The sequence below is a fragment of the Bidens hawaiensis genome, unplaced genomic scaffold (genome assembly GCF_021521415.1).
Source record: "Bidens hawaiensis isolate Kalapana, Puna unplaced genomic scaffold, B.hawaiensis_p1.1 tig00024799_1, whole genome shotgun sequence".
Taxonomy (NCBI): Eukaryota; Viridiplantae; Streptophyta; class Magnoliopsida; order Asterales; family Asteraceae; genus Bidens; species Bidens hawaiensis.
In genome coordinates this window covers 149,868-170,568 of record NW_027493916.1, presented here as the reverse complement: position 1 = coordinate 170,568, position 20,701 = coordinate 149,868, and the positions used below count along the sequence as shown (strand labels likewise).

General features: G+C 35.4%; 1 pseudogene; it reads left to right on the top strand.

The window, feature by feature from the left end:
* The first annotated feature begins 4,479 nt into the window (after positions 1-4,479).
* LOC143569915 (carbon catabolite repressor protein 4 homolog 1-like) lies at positions 4,480-20,250 on the top strand (annotated as a pseudogene).
* Positions 20,251-20,701: the final 451 nt, after the last annotated feature.

The window sequence follows — 20,701 nt, the reverse complement described above, 5'->3', positions numbered from 1 at the left end:
ACTAATAAAGATCTTTACACCGGTGCTCTTTTTCTATTATTCATTTCTGCCATATCTTTAATAGCGGGTTGGTTACACGTACAACCGAAATGGAAACCGAGCGTTCCGTGGTTCAAAAATGTAGAATCTCATCTCAATCATCATTTATCAGGACTCTTCGGCATAAGTTCCTTGGCTTGGACAGGGCATTTAGTCCATGTCGCTATTCCAACATCCAGATGGGGTTCGATGGAATAATTTCTTAAATGTATTACCACATTCCCAAGGGTTAGGCCCACTTTTTATAGGTCAGTGGAATCTTTATGCTCAAAATCCTGATTCAAGTAGTATTTTATTTGGTACCTCCCAAGGAGCGGGAACTGCCATTTTAACCTTTCTCGGGGGATTCCATCCACAAAACCTTAGATACTGCATTTATTTTTTCTCATTGTTGGGCATATGTATAGAACGGATTTTGGGATTGGGCATAGTATGAAAGATCTTTTAGATGCACATATCCCTCCGGGAGGGAGATTGGGACGTGGGCATAAGGCCTTTATGACACAATTAATAATTCGATTCATTGCTTTCTTTAGGGGTTATTACTTCTTTGGTAGCTCAACACATGTATTCTTTACCCGCTTATGCATTATAGCACACGACTTTACTATCCAAGCTGCGTTATATACTTATCACCAATACATCACAAGATTCATCATGACAGGAGCTTTTGCTCATGGAACTATATTTTTTATTAGGGATTACAATCCAGAACAGAATGATGATAATGTATTGGCAAAATGTTAAAGCATAAAGAAGCTATCATATCTCATTTAAGTTGGGCAGCCTCTTTTTGGGTTTCTATAATTGGGACTATGTTCAATTGTACATAATAATGCCATGCTTGCCTTTGGTACTCTGGAAAAACAAATCTTAATCGAACTTATATTTGCTCAATGGATACAATCTGCTCATGGTAAAACTTCATATGAGTTCGCTATACTTTTATCTTCAACGAACGGCCCGACATTCAATTGGGGTCGAAACATATGGTTTCCCGGTTGGTTAAATGCGGTTAATGAGAATAGTAATTCACTATTCTTAACATCATGTTACGGAGACTTTTTGGTTTATCATGTTATTGCTTGCTCTGGGTTTACATACAACTACGTTGATCTTAGTAAAAGGTGCACTAGATGCACGTGGTTCCAAATTAATGCGAGATAAAAAGGATTTTGGTTATAGTTTTCCGTGCGATGGCCCATGACGAGATGGTACTTATGATATTTCGGCTTGGGACGCATTTTATTTTGCAGTTTTTTTGGATGTTAAATACCATTGGATGAGTTACTTTTTATTGCATCGGAAGCACATTACATAATGGCAGGGTAATGTTTCACAGTTTAATTAATCTTCCACTTATTTGATGGGCTGATTAAGAGATTATTTATGGTTAAACTCTTCACAACTTATTAATGGATATAATCCTTTTGGTATAAATAGTTTATCGGGCATGGATGTTTTTAATTGGACATCCGGTTTGGGCTACTGGATTTATGTTTTTAATTTCTTGTTGTGGATATTAGCAGGAATTGATTGAAACTTTAGCATAGGCTCATGAACAAACACCTTTGAATGCACATCTTTAAAATTTAACTAAAAAACAAATTTTCCTTAATTTATACATCATTTTTCCTTAAAATCTTCCCCAATCTATTCTTCATTCTCATCTCTATATTTTGTTTTAATTAGTTTTTCTCTTTATTCCATTTATAATTTTAACTACTAAATATTTTGTCTTATTATCATTTTCAATATAAATTGATTTATAATATATTTTTATAGAAGGGTGGTTGAAAATGGAATGTTGTGACAATGCTCTAAATTTGAAGGTTTCTTATACTATTTGGAGTTTGAAAATAGGGAATGGGTTGAAGTGGTTATTTAAATAATTTTTTAAAATTTTTAAAATAAAGATGTGTATAAAGAACCCACTAGGAATGCTCTTAGGCATAATAGATACTATCGATGACTTTTTTCTTTATTTGACAAGTATCCATTTGTTATTTAGTTTATATTTTTTTATTTTAAAATTTACTAACGTGATTTTAATACATATTTTACATTTGCATGGGTGATTGATTTGATCATTTGGTTGGATTAGTATTAATATCTTTTCAAGTTAAAAAAAGCGTATTTTTTACCCTCTTGTATAATCGTGTTGATTGTTATATACTTTTGTTTGTGAAAAATAATTTATATTCGTTTTTTAGTTAGGAGCTCTTAACAATTTCTTCAAAAGAAAAGTTAATTCACCTTAATTGAAATTTCATCTAGTAGTAGTGATGGTCGGAGACCTATCTCTATTTTGACTATGCCTAAATTAGTTGACCTGGATATATATGTTTACTAAATTGTGTTGTTTAATCTGTTTTTAATCTATTTATAGCCAATCCGTATTGTGTTGTACATAATTTTTTTGTATTCGTCTATGTGATATATACGTGGGCCATTCTAACTAATAGTCTGTAAGGATTTTCAATGGGTTATGCAAGGGAGTTGGTTTAAGGCTGACATGATGGTCATTCCACTTAGTAACTATGACTTTGTACTGGGTATTCAATGGTTACAAACCTTGAATGATATTATATGGAATTTCAAATCATTGATTATGAAATTCACCATTAATGGTCATACCTTTGAACTAAAAGGATCCACTTCTAATGGGGTCAGTTTATGTTCTATGGAGAGGTTAAATGTTTGGTTTCAAGATCCAAACAAAATTGTTAGTGGCCAATTGTTCAGTTTAAAAACAGAAGGCACTGAACAACTCCAACATCAGCCTCACATATCTGATGTTGGAACTCATAAAACCATTGATGACCTTCTGAATCAGTACCAAGATATCTTTGAAGTGCCTACAGGATTACCTCCTTCTAGAAGCTGTGATCATAGAATCAAACTTAAGGATGAAAATGTCACATTAAACCTTAAGCCATATAGGTATCCTAGCACTCAAAAGACTGTCATTGAACAAATGACACAAGAATTATTGGACACTGGAGTTATCCGCAACAGTACCAGTTCTTTTGCAGCCCCGGTAGTTTTGGTTAAAAAAAAGGACGGGTCTTGGAGAATGTGCATAGACTATAGAAGATTAAATGACGCAACCGTTAAGGATGGATTTCCCATTCCTTTAATTGAAGAACTCTTAGATGAATTAGGAGGTTCAACAGTTTTCTCCAAACTAGATCTAAGATCGGGATATCACCAAATAGGAATGTATGAAGATGATATCTACAAGACTGCCTTTAAGACACATCAAGGCCACTATGAATTTCTAGTTTTACCATTTGGGCTGACAAATGCCCCTGCAACATTTCAGTCGTTGATTAATGAAACTTTTAAACATGTTTTGAGGAAATGTACTTTAGTCTTTTTTGATGACATCTTGGTCTATAGCCAAACAATGGACCAGCATGTTATAGACTTGGAAAGGGTACTACAACTTATGAGACAAAATTCCTTAAAAGCCAAAAGATCCAAATGTTTTTTTGGAGGATCTAAGGTGGAATACTTAGGACATATAATCACAGGAGATGGTGTTGCTACTGATCCTACCAAAATTAAAGCAATTCAGGATTGGCCACCACCTGCTACCCTTAAACAACTAAGGGGTTTCCTGGGTTTAACAGGGTATTATAGAAGATTTATTAGGGGCTTTGGGACTATTGCCAAACGCTTAACCGAACTTCTGAAAAAAGACGCCTTCCATTGGAACCCTGCAGCTCAAAGTGCTTTCGATGAACTGAAAAAGGCTATAAGTACTCCCCCTGTGCTTGTCTTACCTGACATGTCTAAAATGTTTGTCATAGAGACAGATGCTTCTGCAAAAGGGTTGGGAGCAGTCCTTATGCAAGATAAACATCCTATTGCTTTCATTAGTAAGGCTCTCTCTGCTAGACAACAGGCTCTATCTGTTTATGAAAAAGAGCTCTTAGCTATTCTGTTAGCAGTAAAAAGTTGGCATCATTACCTGATCTCGAAACACTTCATTATTAGGACTGATCAACAAAGTCTCAAACATCTACTCGATCAGAAAATTATTACTCCACTACAACAGACTTGGCTATCCAAACTTATGGGGTATGATTATGAAATAGTGTACATAAAGGGTTCTGATAACCGTGTGGCTGATGCCCTTTCTAGAGTTCAAGGTATGGGATTGTTATCTCTTACATTGAGTACTATTCAACCACTTTTATTAGATAAACTGAAACAAGGGTGGGAATCTGATAAGAGTTTACAACATATTATAAATCAAATTCTGCAAGGAAACCTATAAAGAATTTGACTTGGGATGGTGCTATTTTAAGAAGAAAAAACAAGATATTGGTACCCAATAATTCTATACTCAGAAATGACATTATCAAGTGGTGTCATGATTCACCATATGGAGGCCATTCCGGGTTCATTCCTACCCTATCCAAGGTTAAAGAAATGTTCTTTTGGAAAGGATGCAGTAAAGAAGTTCATAGATTTGTCAAAGAATGTACCATTTGTCAAAGGGCTAAATATGAGACATTGGCATCTCCAGGGTTACTCCAGCCACTACCTTTACCATTGACCATTTTCAGTGATGTGTCAATGGACTTCATTTCTGGTCTTCCTAAAGTGCAGGGTAAAGACACAATTTTGGTAGTGGTAGACCGGCTAACTAAATATGGACACTTCATTCCTTTATCTCATCCTTATACTGCAGCTATGATAGCTCAGGTATTTTTGGATAACATTTTCAAACTTCATGGGTGTTCTAATTCGATTGTATCTGATAGAGATCCTGTCTTTATCAGTCAGTTTTGGAGAGATTTTATGAAATTGCAGGGTATTACTTTAGCTTACTCAAGTGCCTATCATCCCCAATCTGATGGGCAAACAGAAGTGTTGAATAGGTGTCTAGAATCTTACCTAAGATGTCTGTGTATGGACACTCCATTGCAATGGTTGAAGTGGTTGCCATTAGCTCAATGGTGGTATAATACATCATGGCATTCTGCCATATGCATGTCTCCGTATCAAGCTTTATATGGGTTCAAACCCTCAATCCATATTCCTTATATACCAGGGGACACACAAATTGCAGCTGTGGAAGAAGTCCACAGAGACAGAGAACACATGATTACTCAATTAAAGCAGAATTTAGAACGGGCCCGAAATCGTATGAAACAGTTATGTGATAAGAAAAGAACTGATCGGGAGTTTAATGTTGGGGACTTGGTTTACCTCAAATTGCGGCCTTATGTTCAATCTTCACTTAAACTGCATCATAATAAGAAGTTGAGTCCTCGTTACTATGGACCCTTCTTAGTATTGGAACGTATTGGTGCAGTGGCTTATCGTCTGGATCTACCAAGAGATTCTCTTATACACCCCACATTTCATGTCTCACTTCTTAAGTCAGCTCATGGAAGTCATCAACCAAGTTATCCTCTACCTTCAGGACCTCGGTTCCACTTTCAACCACGAGCGATTTTAGATAATAAAGTGGTGCGTCGAGGAAATAAAGCTGTTGCAAAAGTTTTAGTCCACTTGATGAATTTACCAATCTCTGAAGCCACATGGGAATTTGCGGATGCACTTAGAATTCGTTTTCCCTCTTTTGTTTTTTGAGGTCAAAAAAGTCAATGGGAAGGGGTATTGTTACATTTGTATTAGTTTCATACTAGAATTACCAATAGTCAAATAGATCAGGGACTAGTTTGTATTAGTTGTTAAAAGACAGGGACTAGTTTGTAAACTGTTAGTTAGTTGTAAACTGTTAGTTAGCGAGATCTGTTCGTTAACCGACTATATTACCAGCTCTAACTAATAAGATCGGTAGCTTGTTTGACGAATATTCCTTTCTCTCCCTAAAGATTCTTTGTTCTAATCTCAAGCTATCACGATTGTCGGCTGCGAGCTTTCGCCGTACGTACTGCTTCGTGGTGCTGATCAGACTGTGTTTGCGGATGATGTGGCGGAGTCTGCGCCGGTTGACGGGCAGTTCTTGAGATATAAGTGGTTAGTTGTTTGTTTGTTATGTGGTTTTAACTGAATTTGGAAGTTTTATACTGGTTAATGCTTGTTTAGAGCTTGAAAGTTTGTTGCTTTATGGTATGTTATGCATTAGTTTGCTATTTAAAGATATTAAAGTTTGTTTATGTTAACGGTAGTTTACAACTTTCAATCATGAGTACTCGCGCATGGTTGTTCACTAGAGTATATACTATACTAGTAGCTTAGATATGAGCCTGTGAGTGAGATTATATCAGGTAAGTTTGTTTGATAGAATATGACAATAGTAACACCGAGCACGTTCATTTCAGAACCAATAATATGTTGAGAGCTGCAAGAACCAGATTCGTGTAAAACACTTGTAAAATAGTGTATAGAAGATAATAAAAGTACCGGGAGAAAGGAACTGTGGTGGTTACGTAACTGTCAAGTGTGTCACGTTTAAACTTTAAAGCCCTCATCCATAAAGCCCCATTTTGGTTTAAAGTCCCCTTACCACCCCATTATATATATGTATGTGTGTGCGTGAGAGAGAGAGAGAGCGAGAGAGAGTGAAAAGCATGCCATGGCCCCATCACACCTCCCCCATACCGTCCTTCGTCTGGATACATCTCCACCCCTTACCGCCCCACTATACAGCCCCGGGGCGGTGTTCCTCGCCTATAATGCCCCCTTTAAAGCCCCATACGGCCCACAACGGCTAGTCTTGTTACTTTTTTATGCCTATTTTGATTGTGAAAACTTGTTGCTTTATGGCACACTATGCATTAATTTGCAATTTTAGATATTAAAGCTTGTTTCTTGATGTGATTAGTATGATTAAGGAAGTTTACTGTTTTTGGGAGTGTATACTTTTGTTATATAGACCTTTTAGGGTAGTGTACAGGTACTTGCGTAGGGTTTAGTGCTTTTTTGTGTCTATTTGTTGTTTTGCTCATAGTTACATTTCAGTAGTTTACAACTTTTCATTATTAGTACTCATGCATGGTTGTTTGTGTTGTTTTTCTTAGCTATGTTTTATGATATATGGATTACTAGACTATACGATACTAGTAGCTTAGCTATGAGTGCGATTATAGAACCAATAATATGTTGAGAAATGCAAGAAGCAATTATGCATAAAACACTTGTAAATTGTGTATGGAAGATAATCAAAGTATTGGGAGAAAGAAAGTGTGGTGGACTGGTGGTTAAGTAACTGTCAAGTGCATCACATTTAGAGCACCATATACAAGGGCATTATTAGGTTTTTGCAGTTTTCAGCATATTATTGGTACTGAAATGAACGCCCCTCTGCCAACACAACGCCAAGTTTTGCTCCAAGAATATAAAAAGTGTTGTTGTTTGGTCTAGCACGTGCAATAACTTATTTTTTAAATTTTGGAGTAAAATTTTGATGATAGCTAGTAGTAACATGAAACATGAAGTTTTTTGTGCTGTAACTTCATGTTTAGTACATTCATACAATTATACGTTTATACTGGTAAAAGGTTAAAATGAGAAGTTCAGTTCTAATTATAAGTTGTGACTAAATTTCATAGATACGTACTAGATTTCTTGCCACTAGCCACATGGGAAGTGTGGTTTCTTTGATATACAGATTTACTGTTTAATGCAAGTATAGAAATATAATGACCAGCTAACCCTTTGCATAACCAAATGCTATGAACCTTTTGTTGGAATATCGTATGCCCGAGACACGTAATTAGGTTAATGTGGCTAGTTGTGTTTGATCCAAGTCGGGTCATACCCAATAACGAGTTAGACACACACCAATTATGTATTTGTTGAGATATGATCTATAAAACAAATACAGAACACGACACATTCAGAAATCGGGTTTCTGAATAATTACTTGAAAGTGTTAAATAAATTCATTGGTTAATTTATTTATTCAAATAATTATTATTGGAATAATTATTTAACTATGTATTCTTTTATAAAATGGTTTATAAAAGATGGGGTGTTTATATATTTTATAAAATATAAAATAAAAAAAAAAAAAAAAAAAAAAAAGATATAATTGGGGCCGGTTTTGGGTGGGCCCCACACCCCATAGTCTTGATCACATCATGTCATATATTTGGTAATGGATACATGATCATATATACCTAACATCATGGGTGTATGTTTATGTATGATGAAAATAAATGATGATCAAAAAGATAACATTAAAAAGGACTTTCAAGTAACAAAAACACAACTCTTCCTTTCTTTCTTTCTTGTTTACGGCCAAAAGAAAAAGGAAGGGCTCGGGTCTCGTTTTTCGTGTTCAAGCTTCCTAGCATAGCTCGGTGTGTGTTGGAGACTCGGGGTATATTCCGTTTGAGGGTTTTCCTTTGAAAGTCTAGCATTCACATCATCATCTTCTTCAACCATCTACTAAACTCTTAAAGGGTTAAGAATGTAAGTATTTACTAGCTTGATAGTTTAGCTTTTCCGTATCATTTGATCCTTGCTTCGGGTTTCTAGTAAATAGATTATTGGTAATCTTATAACATGAATAAACTAGGTTATTCATGAACATATACATATGTTTAGTTTGTAAATATCACGCTTCCGCCTTAATTGTCACTAGTTAAATGGTTAACTAAGTTTGTTAATTTCATAGAAACCCAACAAATGGCATCAAGAGCCGGGATACGGGAAACTAAGCTTCGGGTTCTCGGTTTTATATTTTTTCCCCTTGAAAGATTTTATACAAAAATTAACATGCATATTTTTTTTTGTATTTAATCTTGTTATATTTTTGGCTTTGTTCAAAAAAAAAAAAAAAAAAAATATAAAACCGATTATATGGGCCAAAGCCCAAATCGGGTGATTTTGGGCCGAAGCCCACTTGGATATGGTTATTGGGCTAACCGGAAATAAAAGGGAAAAGCTATATGGGCCGAAGCCCATTTTTGGTTAAATGGGCCGAAGCCCGTGAGTTTTTTTTTAATTGGGCCGAAGCCCATGTGTTTTGCACATGTGGGCCGAAGCCCATAATCACGTTATTGGGTCAAGCCCAAATTGGGTTGGGCTAGGCCCGATAAAGCCAAGGGGTTTTGGAACGGGTTCCTAAGACATAACGGGTTATGTTTGTTAATACTAGACCGAGCCGTAGACCAAGTGGATGTTTGTTTGTGGTTGATGTTGTGATTGTAGTTAATTATTCAAGTTTCGGTTTGTAATAATTAATTAGGGGCAATTTTGTAATTTTGTAATTATTTATTCATATGGGTATGTAATAAATAGGTTATTTGTAATATCTTTATTTTATAGAAAAATGTATTAGGACATTTGTTTTGTAAAATAAAGAAGATTGCAAAATTGGAAGTTTGGGCCTAATTGGGCCGGGTATGGTAATAATGGGTCTCACAAGCCCATTAAGGGATTCAAGCCCAAAAGGACCTAAGCCCACCAATTGAGCCCAAATGGAAGCTTATGGAAGCTAAGGCCCAAGTTCAAGCCCAGTGGATCACAACGGGGTTGAAGAAGATGCTCGAAGCATTTGGATGCGGGATCGAGTGGGAGCTACAACATCCATGTGTCATGTGTCCCTTAGGATTGGACCTAAGACACACACTTGTTTCGGCTAACAAGTGTGGTCTAATTTAGTGGCTCGTGTCTAGTATAATTGTGTATGCTTGTTAATTAATTGATTGTTTGATTGTGTGGTTGTTAGATATTAGGATATCAACTTCGTCACATAGAATTAATTAACAAAGCATAAAACGGGTTCTAATAATTATCGGTAATTACGTGACACATAGTTTAATAAAATGGATTTATTAACTAGCCGTCTCACGCCCATAATAAAATGGCTTTATTATAAATTAGAATTTTGAAAAATGGTTTCAAAATATCGTGTTACTAAATGCATGTTAGAACATGATTTAAAGTTTTACAACTAGAATTATTAAAACTAAAAATTCCCTTTTAAAATTAAGGATAATAAGTTAAAACACCATCCTTTTGTATAACGCTTAACATATTAGTAAGCTCTTAGTGGGAAAAAGGTCACCTAACTGCGTAGAGTAAATTAATATGTTGAGGTAATATTGGCATATAAATGGGAAAAAGGTCACCTAACCGTTTGTATGTTAATATTACAAGTTGATACAAGTAGGACGACTTAAATTAGAACCATGTGAAGAGGGTCACCCAAGCATGGGGTCTAATAGGTGTTGATGGGATAAACATGCCGACACGAAATATGATTTCGAACCGGTCCCATAAACTCTAGAAGTTGCAAAAGGGTTTGCAATTGTTATGAATAACTACCTTGATAAACCGACAATGGGAAAAAGGTCACCTAACCGGAGTCAGGTTTATCGTTGGATTCTAGATTTTAATTATTAATTATATTTGGTATATATAAAAAGGGTATTAATAATTAAAAAGGTAAAACACTAAAATGAACTTAATTAAAATTCTGCAGATGGCCGCACACGTCGACGACAACATAATCCCTAACGTCCAAAATGTCTCTCTCCGATCTATTCTCGCTAAAGACCGTCTTAACCACAATAACTTTTCGGATTGGTTCCGAAATTTAAGGATTGTTCTAAAACAAGAAAAATTATATCATGTTTTGGAAACACCTATCCCCGAAGAACCGGAAGAGGGAAGTGAGGTCGAATATATGAATTGGGTCAAACTCACGGAAGATTCCATTCAAGTGTCATGCCTCATGTTGGCGACTATGGTTCCCGAAATCCAAAAGGATTTCGAAAACCATAATGCGTACGACATGATTACTCAACTTAAGGAAATGTTCCTTAAGCAATCAAGAGTTGAAAGGTTCGAAACGGTTCGAGCCTTGCATGCATGTAGAATGGATGATAATCAACCAGTTTCAACTTATGTACTTAAGATGAAAAGTTACATTGATCGCCTCGCCAAGCTCAATTGTCCCATCTCAAAAGAGTTAGCAACGGATTTGATCCTTAACTCTTTGTCGAAAAGGTTCGACACATTCGTGTTAAATTATAACATGAACGGGTGGGACAAAACCATTGGAGAACTTCACTCAATGCTTAAAACAGCCGAGGCGAGCATGGGCAAAAGGGTTTTACCCATGTTTGCGATCAATGAAGGTAGATCCAAGAATCGATCTCAACCCAATCTTAAGGCTAAGGTAGCCAAAAGAAAGGGTCCTCCTGTGCATCTTAAGGGTAAGGGCAAATCACCGGTTATGGCAAAGAAACAAAAGGTTATGGAACCGAGGGGTCATAAGGATGATCCTTGTTTTGGTTGTGGGGAGACCGGACACTGGAAACGCAATTGCCCGGTCTACCTAAAAGAGCTAAAAGACAAGAGGAATGCGGCGCATACCTCGGGTAATGTCTTTATGATTAATGTTGAGCTAAATCTTATTTCTTCTAACACATGGGTATTGGATACCGGATGTGGAACTCATATTTGCAATTGGTTGCAGGGGTTCAAAAAGAATGAAGACTTAAAGAAGGGCGAAGTGAATCTTTTCATGGGCAACGGTGCAAGGGTGCACGTGGTCGCTAGAGGAGACTTCACTTTATCGCTTCCAAGTGGTTTGGAAGTTGTTTTGAGAAATGTTTTGTATGCTCCTAGTTTGACTAGGAACATTATTTCTGTGCACCTTCTTAGACAATGTAATTTTGACTTTAAATTTGTAAGATCAGAAATGCATGTATCATCTAATGGTATCTTTTATTTTAAAGCTGTACCAAACAACGGTATTTATGAATTGGTTCATGATAATACCTTAAATAGCTCATTATATCAAACTTCTACTAAAAGACTCAAAAAGGATTTGAGTGATTCCTACATTTGGCATTGTCGCCTTGGACACATAAACAAGAATCGTATAAATACTCTCCAAAAGAAAGGTCTTTTGAAAACAAACGAGTTAGGTTCGTTTGATGAGTGTGAATCTTGTATTCAAGGCAAGATGACCAAAGAGCCTTTCAAAGGTACAAATGAAAGGGCTAAGGATTTGTTAGGTATCATACATACGGATGTATGCGGACCTTTCAAGCCAACTAGTAGGAATAGTGAAAGGTACTTCATTACCTTTACCGACGATTTTAGTCGATATGGGTATGTTTATCTAATGAAACACAAACATGAAGCCTTTGAAATGTTCAAAGAATTTCAAAATGAAGTACAAAATCAGCTCGACCGAACAATCAAGGTACTCCGCTCCGATAGAGGAGGCGAATACCTAAGTGAAGCTTTTCAAAGTCATCTTAGAGATTGTGGGATTATTTCACAGCTCACTCCTCCTGGAACTCCTCAACATAACGGAGTATCCGAAAGGAGGAATCGAACACTGTTGGACATGGTTCGATCAATGATGGCACGAAGCTCACTACCGCCATCATTTTGGGGATATGCGCTACTCACAGCGGCTCGTATTTTGAATATGGCCCCGACCAAAAAGGTGGATCGAATACCCTATGAAGTGTGGCATGGAAAGGTTCCATCCTTTTCATATTTAAGGGTATGGGGATGCATAGTTTATGTTAAACGTGACACCCCAAATAAACTTGAGGCTCGATCCATCAGGTGTATCTTCATAGGATACCCAAAGGATGATATAGGATATATATTCTATGATCCTAGTGAACAAAAAGTGTTTGTTTCACGCAAAGGATACTTCTTAGAAACTAGGTTCCTTATGGAAGGACCTAGTGAAAAGAGAGTGGAACTTGAAGAGGTTCAAGAATCACTGGATGATACACAGTTGGTCGATACTAGCTTTCAACACGAGGATGTTGAAGATGATCAAATGGTTGATCATACACACGTTGCTCGCAGATCTAATAGGATTAGTCGACCTCCCAAGAAATATGGATTTCTTGTGGATGATTGTTACTTGGTCGATTCGGATGAACCGATCTCCTACAAAGATGCTATGTCACAATCTGATTGTGACAAGTGGCTTGAAGCCATGAGCGCCGAGATGCAATCCATGCACGATAACCAAGTTTGGGAATTGGTTGATCGTCCACTTAACTCCAAACTGGTTGGATGTAAGTGGGTCTTCAAAAGGAAGACCGATATGCATGGAAATTTAGATACTTACAAAGCACGACTTGTAGCAAAAGGTTTCACGCAAACTCAAGGGATTGATTATGATGAAACCTTCTCGCCGGTCGCGATGCTTAAGTCGATCAGGATATTATTTGCCATTGCAGCTCATTTTGATTATGAGATATGGCAAATGGATGTCAAGACCGCTTTTCTAAATGGATATCTTGAGGAAGATGTCCATATGGTTCAGCCTGAAGGTTTTGTCGATCCATCTAATCCAGATAAAGTTTGTAAGTTAAAGAAATCAATCTACGGGTTGAAACAAGCATCACGAATGTGGAATCATCGTTTTAATGAAGAAATCAAAGCGTTTGGTTTCGTCCAAAACGGTGATGAGGCGTGTGTGTATAAATGGGCTAGTGGGAGTATAATCATTTTCCTTATTTTGTATGTCGATGATATACTTTTATTTGGAAATGATATACCAAGTATGGAAAACGTTAAAGCGTGGTTAAGTAGTTGTTTCTCAATTAAGGATCTTGGAGAAGCGACATATATCTTGGGAATAAAGGTCTATAGGGATAGACAAAGGAAATTGATCGGACTCAATCAAAGTGCGTACATTGATAAAATCCTGAAAAGGTTCAGGATGGAAAACTCTAAGAAAGGTTTGGTACCTATTCCTAGAGGAACCGTGTTGAGCTCATCCCAAAGTCCTAGCTCTAAGGAAGAGCAGGATAGGATGAAGCATGTTCCTTATGCTTCGGCAATAGGATCTATTATGTATGCAATGATGTGCACCAGACCGGACGTCTCGTATGCTTTAAGCATAACGAGTAGATACCAGCACAACCCAGGTGACAGTCATTGGATGGCTGTCAAGAATATATTAAAGTACCTTAGAAGGACTAAGGATATGTTTTTAATATATGGGTCTGGTGAGGAGGAACTCGTCGTAAAGGGTTACGTGGATGCGAGTTTCCAAACTGACCGAGATGATTCTCGATCACAGTCGGGATATGTCTTCATTTTGAATGGAGGCGCTGTCTATTGGAAGAGTTCGAAGCAGGATGTTGTCGCGTTATCCACTACAGAATCTGAGTACATCGCCGCTTCAATGGCAGCCCAAGAGGCTGCATGGATGAAAAAATTCATCATGGATCTAGGGATTATCTCTACCATTCAGGAGCCCCTAGAGATATTCTGTGACAATGAGGGTGCTATTGCACAGATTAAGGAGCCTCGTGCTCATCAGAAAACGAGGCACATTGAGCGCAGATTCAACTACATAAGGGATGAAGTTGAAAAGAGAAAGATATGTATTCATAAAGTTCATACCGATCAAAATATTGCGGACCCACTCACGAAGCTCCTCGATAGGCCAAAGCATGAGGGTCATGTTTGTGCATTAGGACTTCGGTATTCTAGTGAGTGGATTTAATCTGTATTTAGTGTTTGTATAAGAACGAATGTAATGGGTATCTCATGAAAATTAATTATATTTTAATTATTAAATGAGTTATGTTCTATATTTGCATGTTTAATCCATGAATGACTTATGTTGTTCTAAACGTCCGTAGTCGATCATGCTTGTGGGAACAAGTATGAAGGTAAGACTATTATGAACCCGGATTGGTTGATATTCATGTGATGAATATAAGGCATAGGTTTGCCACCAAGGTTCATAGATATTTGTGGGATACAAATATTGGACATGATCCGCTCTCAAGGATCACTGCATAGAGTTAGTGCAACTGATCATAAGTAATCCTTGAGTAAAGGCGAGTATCATTGTGTCCTTTGACCTGAGATGCATATTGGATCTGGTCTTTTCATCAAGTCTGATAACTTGACTCTCTTCTTTGTTTTTCGGTAACACGATGACGTAAAAGAAAGAGCTCAGATATCATACGAGATGTCAAAAAGGATGTATGCAGTCAAGATGGGATTTGTTCCTCTTATGTGTTGAGAGTTTAGATGTCTAAGGCCTGTTAAGTTAAATCAATGAGAGAATGATCAATCTGTGTCTCTTCGATTTGACAGGACATCTAGCAACAAAGGGATGTAATGATAAGACTTACCTATATCATATCAAGTATGGACTTGAAGGGGATGATGTTATTGAATGGCACTTAGTCAAACACACTAGGGATGGTGAACTGTTGTTAGGCGGTATTCACCATTAGCGTTAACTACCTATGAGTCTCGTGCAAGTGGGAGATTGTTGGAATATCGTATGCCCGAGACACGTAATTAGGTTAATGTGGCTAGTTGTGTTTGATCCAAGTCGGGTCATACCCAATAACGAGTTAGACACACACCAATTATGTATTTGTTGAGATATGATCTATAAAACAAATACAGAACACGACACATTCAGAAATCGGGTTTCTGAATAATTACTTGAAAGTGTTAAATAAATTCATTGGTTAATTTATTTATTCAAATAATTATTATTGGAATAATTATTTAACTATGTATTCTTTTATAAAATGGTTTATAAAAGATGGGGTGTTTATATATTTTATAAAATATAAAATAAAAAAAAAAAAAAAAAAAGATATAATTGGGGCCGGTTTTGGGTGGGCCCCACACCCCATAGTCTTGATCACATCATGTCATATATTTGGTAATGGATACATGATCATATATACCTAACATCATGGGTGTATGTTTATGTATGATGAAAATAAATGATGATCAAAAAGATAACATTAAAAAGGACTTTCAAGTAACAAAAACACAACTCTTCCTTTCTTTCTTTCTTGTTTACGGCCAAAAGAAAAAGGAAGGGCTCGGGTCTCGTTTTTCGTGTTCAAGCTTCCTAGCATAGCTCGGTGTGTGTTGGAGACTCGGGGTATATTCCGTTTGAGGGTTTTCCTTTGAAAGTCTAGCATTCACATCATCATCTTCTTCAACCATCTACTAAACTCTTAAAGGGTTAAGAATGTAAGTATTTACTAGCTTGATAGTTTAGCTTTTCCGTATCATTTGATCCTTGCTTCGGGTTTCTAGTAAATAGATTATTGGTAATCTTATAACATGAATAAACTAGGTTATTCATGAACATATACATATGTTTAGTTTGTAAATATCACGCTTCCGCCTTAATTGTCACTAGTTAAATGGTTAACTAAGTTTGTTAATTTCATAGAAACCCAACACCTTTACTATTCTGTAAGTATTGCCCTAGATTTCTTACTTCATTTGTGTTGTATTTTTTTGTATTAGTAGTCACGAAAAGCGAGATTTATTTTTATATATAAAATTCATCTCTTCTTTTTAACTAGATTTTTTAAACAAGTAATCATCTGATTGTTACAAATTTTCACAACAGATAAAACACATATTTTAGCAGTCCCTTATCTAATTTTGCAGGTACCGTATACAAAGGTCACAATTTGCAGCAGCATCATCCATCGGAACAAGCTACTTTACAATGTTTAGGTTGCGTTAAAGCCAAAATTCCCGCTGCTAAAAGTTACCACTGTTCTCCCAAATGTTTTTCAGATGCAAGTGCCGTTAACGAAAACGGAAATGAAGAAGAAGAAATATTTGGCCGATTCAATAACAACAGCAATAGTAATATTAATCAAAGCTTAACAAACGGTGCATCCACACCGTTATATCCTGCAGCTGTGACACAGAGGAACAGCGGTGAAACATGGTTTGAAGTCGGGCGGTTAAAAACCTACACACCAACCGCTGATGATATCGGTCACGTTTTGAAGTTTGAATGTGTGGTGGTTGATGTGGAGTCAAAGTTAACTGTTGGATCAGTGAATACTGTAATGACGTCACGGGTGATCCCGGCGGCGGTTGGTTCCGGTTAGTAATGCTGACGTGGCGTTTACTGTGTTGTCGTATAATATTCTATCGGATACGTTTGCTACGGGTGATGCGTTCGGTTATTGTCCCTCGTGGGCCCTTTCTTGGCCATGTCGTAGACAAAATTTGTTACGTGAAATTGTTGGTTATCGAGCGGATATCGTTTTGTCTTCAAGAGGTAGAATTTTGATTATTTGATGATTTTGATTATAGAGTTAAAGTTTAATAATCGTTTTTGAAACTAATTTGAGAGGCTTTTTTGTATTATCTCACAAGTAGTATTTCTTTGGTTTACAATAATGTTGTTTTTGCTCATTTAGGTATTATTTTCTCAAATAATCAGAAATTTTGAAATGCTCAAAACAATTATCTTTTTTTATACCAATTTTAAACAGCTGTTTTGTCTTGTTTTAGACTTAACAAAACTGGTTTGAGGGGTAAAATAAATATGTTAAATCTAATTTGAGAATTTTATTTTGGTACCATCTCATAAGTACTGGTTTTTCTTTACGATAATGTCTCATTTAGGTATTATTTTCTTATATAATCAGAAAATTTTCAGATACTCAAAACAGTTGATTTATTACCAACTTCAAACAGCAAATTGGTCTTGTTTTAGACTCAACAAAACTGGTTAGTGAAGGGTAAAAAAAGCGAAACAAATGTGTTTTTACCCCTTTTGGATCTTAATTTGTGTTTTTTTTCCATTTACATTCTCACAAGACACGCTGTCCCCCTTTCACAAAATGTTGCTTTTTTTGCTCATTTTAGGTGATATTTTTCTAAATATTTAGAATTTGTCAAATGCTTACGGTTGATTATTTAATTCTGATACATTATAATGACAATCATTTTAAATGTGCATATTTCTAAGTTGATTTTGATGGTTAAAAAGCTAAGCTAAAAATGCTTTAGCTTTTTTTCAGATACAAAGTGATCATTTTGAGGAGTTTTTTGCACCTGAACTCGACAAACATGGTTATCAGGCTCTATATAAGAAGAAAACAACCGAGGTATGTTTCATCCTTTTATTATTGTTTCAATTATATAAGTAGTTTAGATATATAGGTGACAAGTCTATATTTTTATTTTAACAAATTGATAAAAACATTTAAGAAACTAGGCCGTAAACGAACCACATGAACACAAATAGAGCTTATTCATGTTTATTTAATATTAACCGAACGGAAACGAATGTTCGTTAAGAAAATGAATGTGTTCGTGCTCATTTATGTTTGTTCGTTAATAAACCAACATCAATTAAAACTAAATGTTATTATCCAAATTAAAGTCTAAAATATCATTATCTTCACATCCAGCATTTTATAAAGTAAACAAAAATATCGAAACAAAAGGTTTTAAAGTATTAAATTTAAATTAATTTCAAAATTAATATATTTATAAACAAACTTGAATGTATATATAAACAAACATAAATGAGTCTATCTGAACAAATGTAAATGAACGAACTTCCGCTGAACAGTTCGCTTTTGTTTACAGGCCTACATTAAATGGGTTTTTATTGTAGTAATGATTGATTTTTTTTCAATCATATTTAACATATATATTTTTAACAATTTAAAAATAGATAAAAACGGTTCATTATTGATTCTTGTGATTGTTGTTTGGTTGCAGGTTTTCAATGGCAGTGTTATGACCATCGATGGCGCATTTTTCCGTCGAGATAGATTTTCACATGTCAAAAAATATGAGGTATAAATATATATATTTGTATTATATTAATTAACATTTTAGCACCATTGATTTACTAATTAAATATAGGTCTAAATTTGCAGGTTGAGTTTAATAAAGTTGCACAATCTTTAACAGATGCTCTAGTTCCCAGTGCTCAGAAGAAAACCGTTCTAAATCGGCTCGTTAAGGTATTTTTCATATCATTTTTCTAATTCATGTTTAATTTTTGCTTGTTTTTATTTTTATGTTGTTTTTATGACGTGTAACAGGATAATGTTGCATTAATTGTTGTTCTAGAAGCAAAGTTCAGTAACTATGGTGTTGATATTCCTGGGAAACGACAACTTGTTTGCGTGGTATGACATGACATCTTATGTATATTTTTAATTATTTTAATTTCACTTAAGTCTTCACATTTATTTATATATTTTTTCTTATGGTGTGTAGGCGAACACTCATGTGAATGTTCAACAAGATCTAAAGGATGTTAAATTATGGCAGGTTATTCTTTTAACCTCTACTTATAGATATTAAACAGTTTTAGTTAATAGAGTTAATTACATGAATGGTCTCTTTAGTTGGCCCATATTGCAGATCAGTCCCCACTTTTCTAAAATGACACGTGTGATAACTAGAAAATGAATGAATGAACGTGTTCATGTTGATTTGTTAATGTTCATCCGTGTTCGTGTTTGTTCGTTAAGAAAACGAACGAGCATAAACGAACACCTATCAAAAGTAAACGTATTCCTTAAGTCTAAAATACCATGATCATTACATTCAATGGTTCAAAAATAAACAAAGATATCCAAATAAAGGTATTTTAAATACGAAATTCCAGTTGATTATAAATTAATATTAGTAATATATATATGAACCAATATTTAAACAAACGGACATAAATGAATGGATAGAAACGAACGGGTACGCATTCATGTTCGTTTGTTTAGTTAAATGTACAGAAAACCGTGTTCATGTTTATTTGTTATAAAAGGAATGAACATGAACAAGAAAATTTGTATGTTTGTTCGGTTAAATATAAATGAACAAAAACGTACAAGCCCATCTGTGTCGGATGGGTTCGTTTACAGGCTAGCCTCCATCCACTCCAGAGACCATGTGTGTTACGGTTGAGTGAATAGTTGTGTAATTGTAGAAAAGTGGGGACTACTCAGCAATATGGGCAAACTACAGGGATCAATTGTGTAGTTAACTCTAGTTAATGTTATTAATTTCAGGTTCATACTTAATTAAAAGGTTTAGAAAAGATAGCCGCGAGTGCAGATATACCAATGTTAGTTTGTGGAGATTTTAATTCGGTTCCCGGAAGGTTTGTTTTGTATTTAATCAATTATAATAATTTTTTAATTTCATAATGATATAAATTGTTAAAAACGACCATTTTGATTTTTGCAGTGCTCCTCATGCACTTTTAGTTTTAGCAATGGGGAAAGTTGACCCAATGCATCCGGATTTAGCAGTTGATCCACTCGGGGACCTATCACTAAATACTTTGCCTTTGGTAATATAAATATTCAGCTAATATTTTAATTTCATGAAATTGTATTAGTGCGTTTGCAAGAATTGGAGGTTATGAGCAACAAAAGAAGAGAGTGGACCCCGCTACAAACGAACCGTTAGGGATTTTATTGGCACCCTTGCCTTGATTACATATTTTATTGCCACCCTTTATAAACATTATCATCCAACATACTTATTTTATGTTGTAATACGTTACCTTCTTCAACTTTTGGTTAATGTGTTACATCATTTGAAATAAAAGACAACTTATATAGTATTCTTGGTTTCCGGATGAGACCTGCAGTTTGGTGTAAACATAAATGACTCAATTTGTACTTTTTAATAATTGAGGGAGTAGACGATATTATACTTTTATAATTATAAGATTGGTGAAATGATTTTGAGTATCTACTTTATTTTCGCGTATTGTTAAAAATGCTTTAAAAAAAACACGAACATAAAACATGTGTGTATTTAGTAGCTGTATAGGCAAACACAATTGAAATAAACCGTCACAGATCAAACAATGTAATTACTAAAATGATACAAAACTTTGAAAAATTAACAAATTACTAACACACTCTATATTACCAGTTTCATTTTCGTGATATTATATGTCCAATCA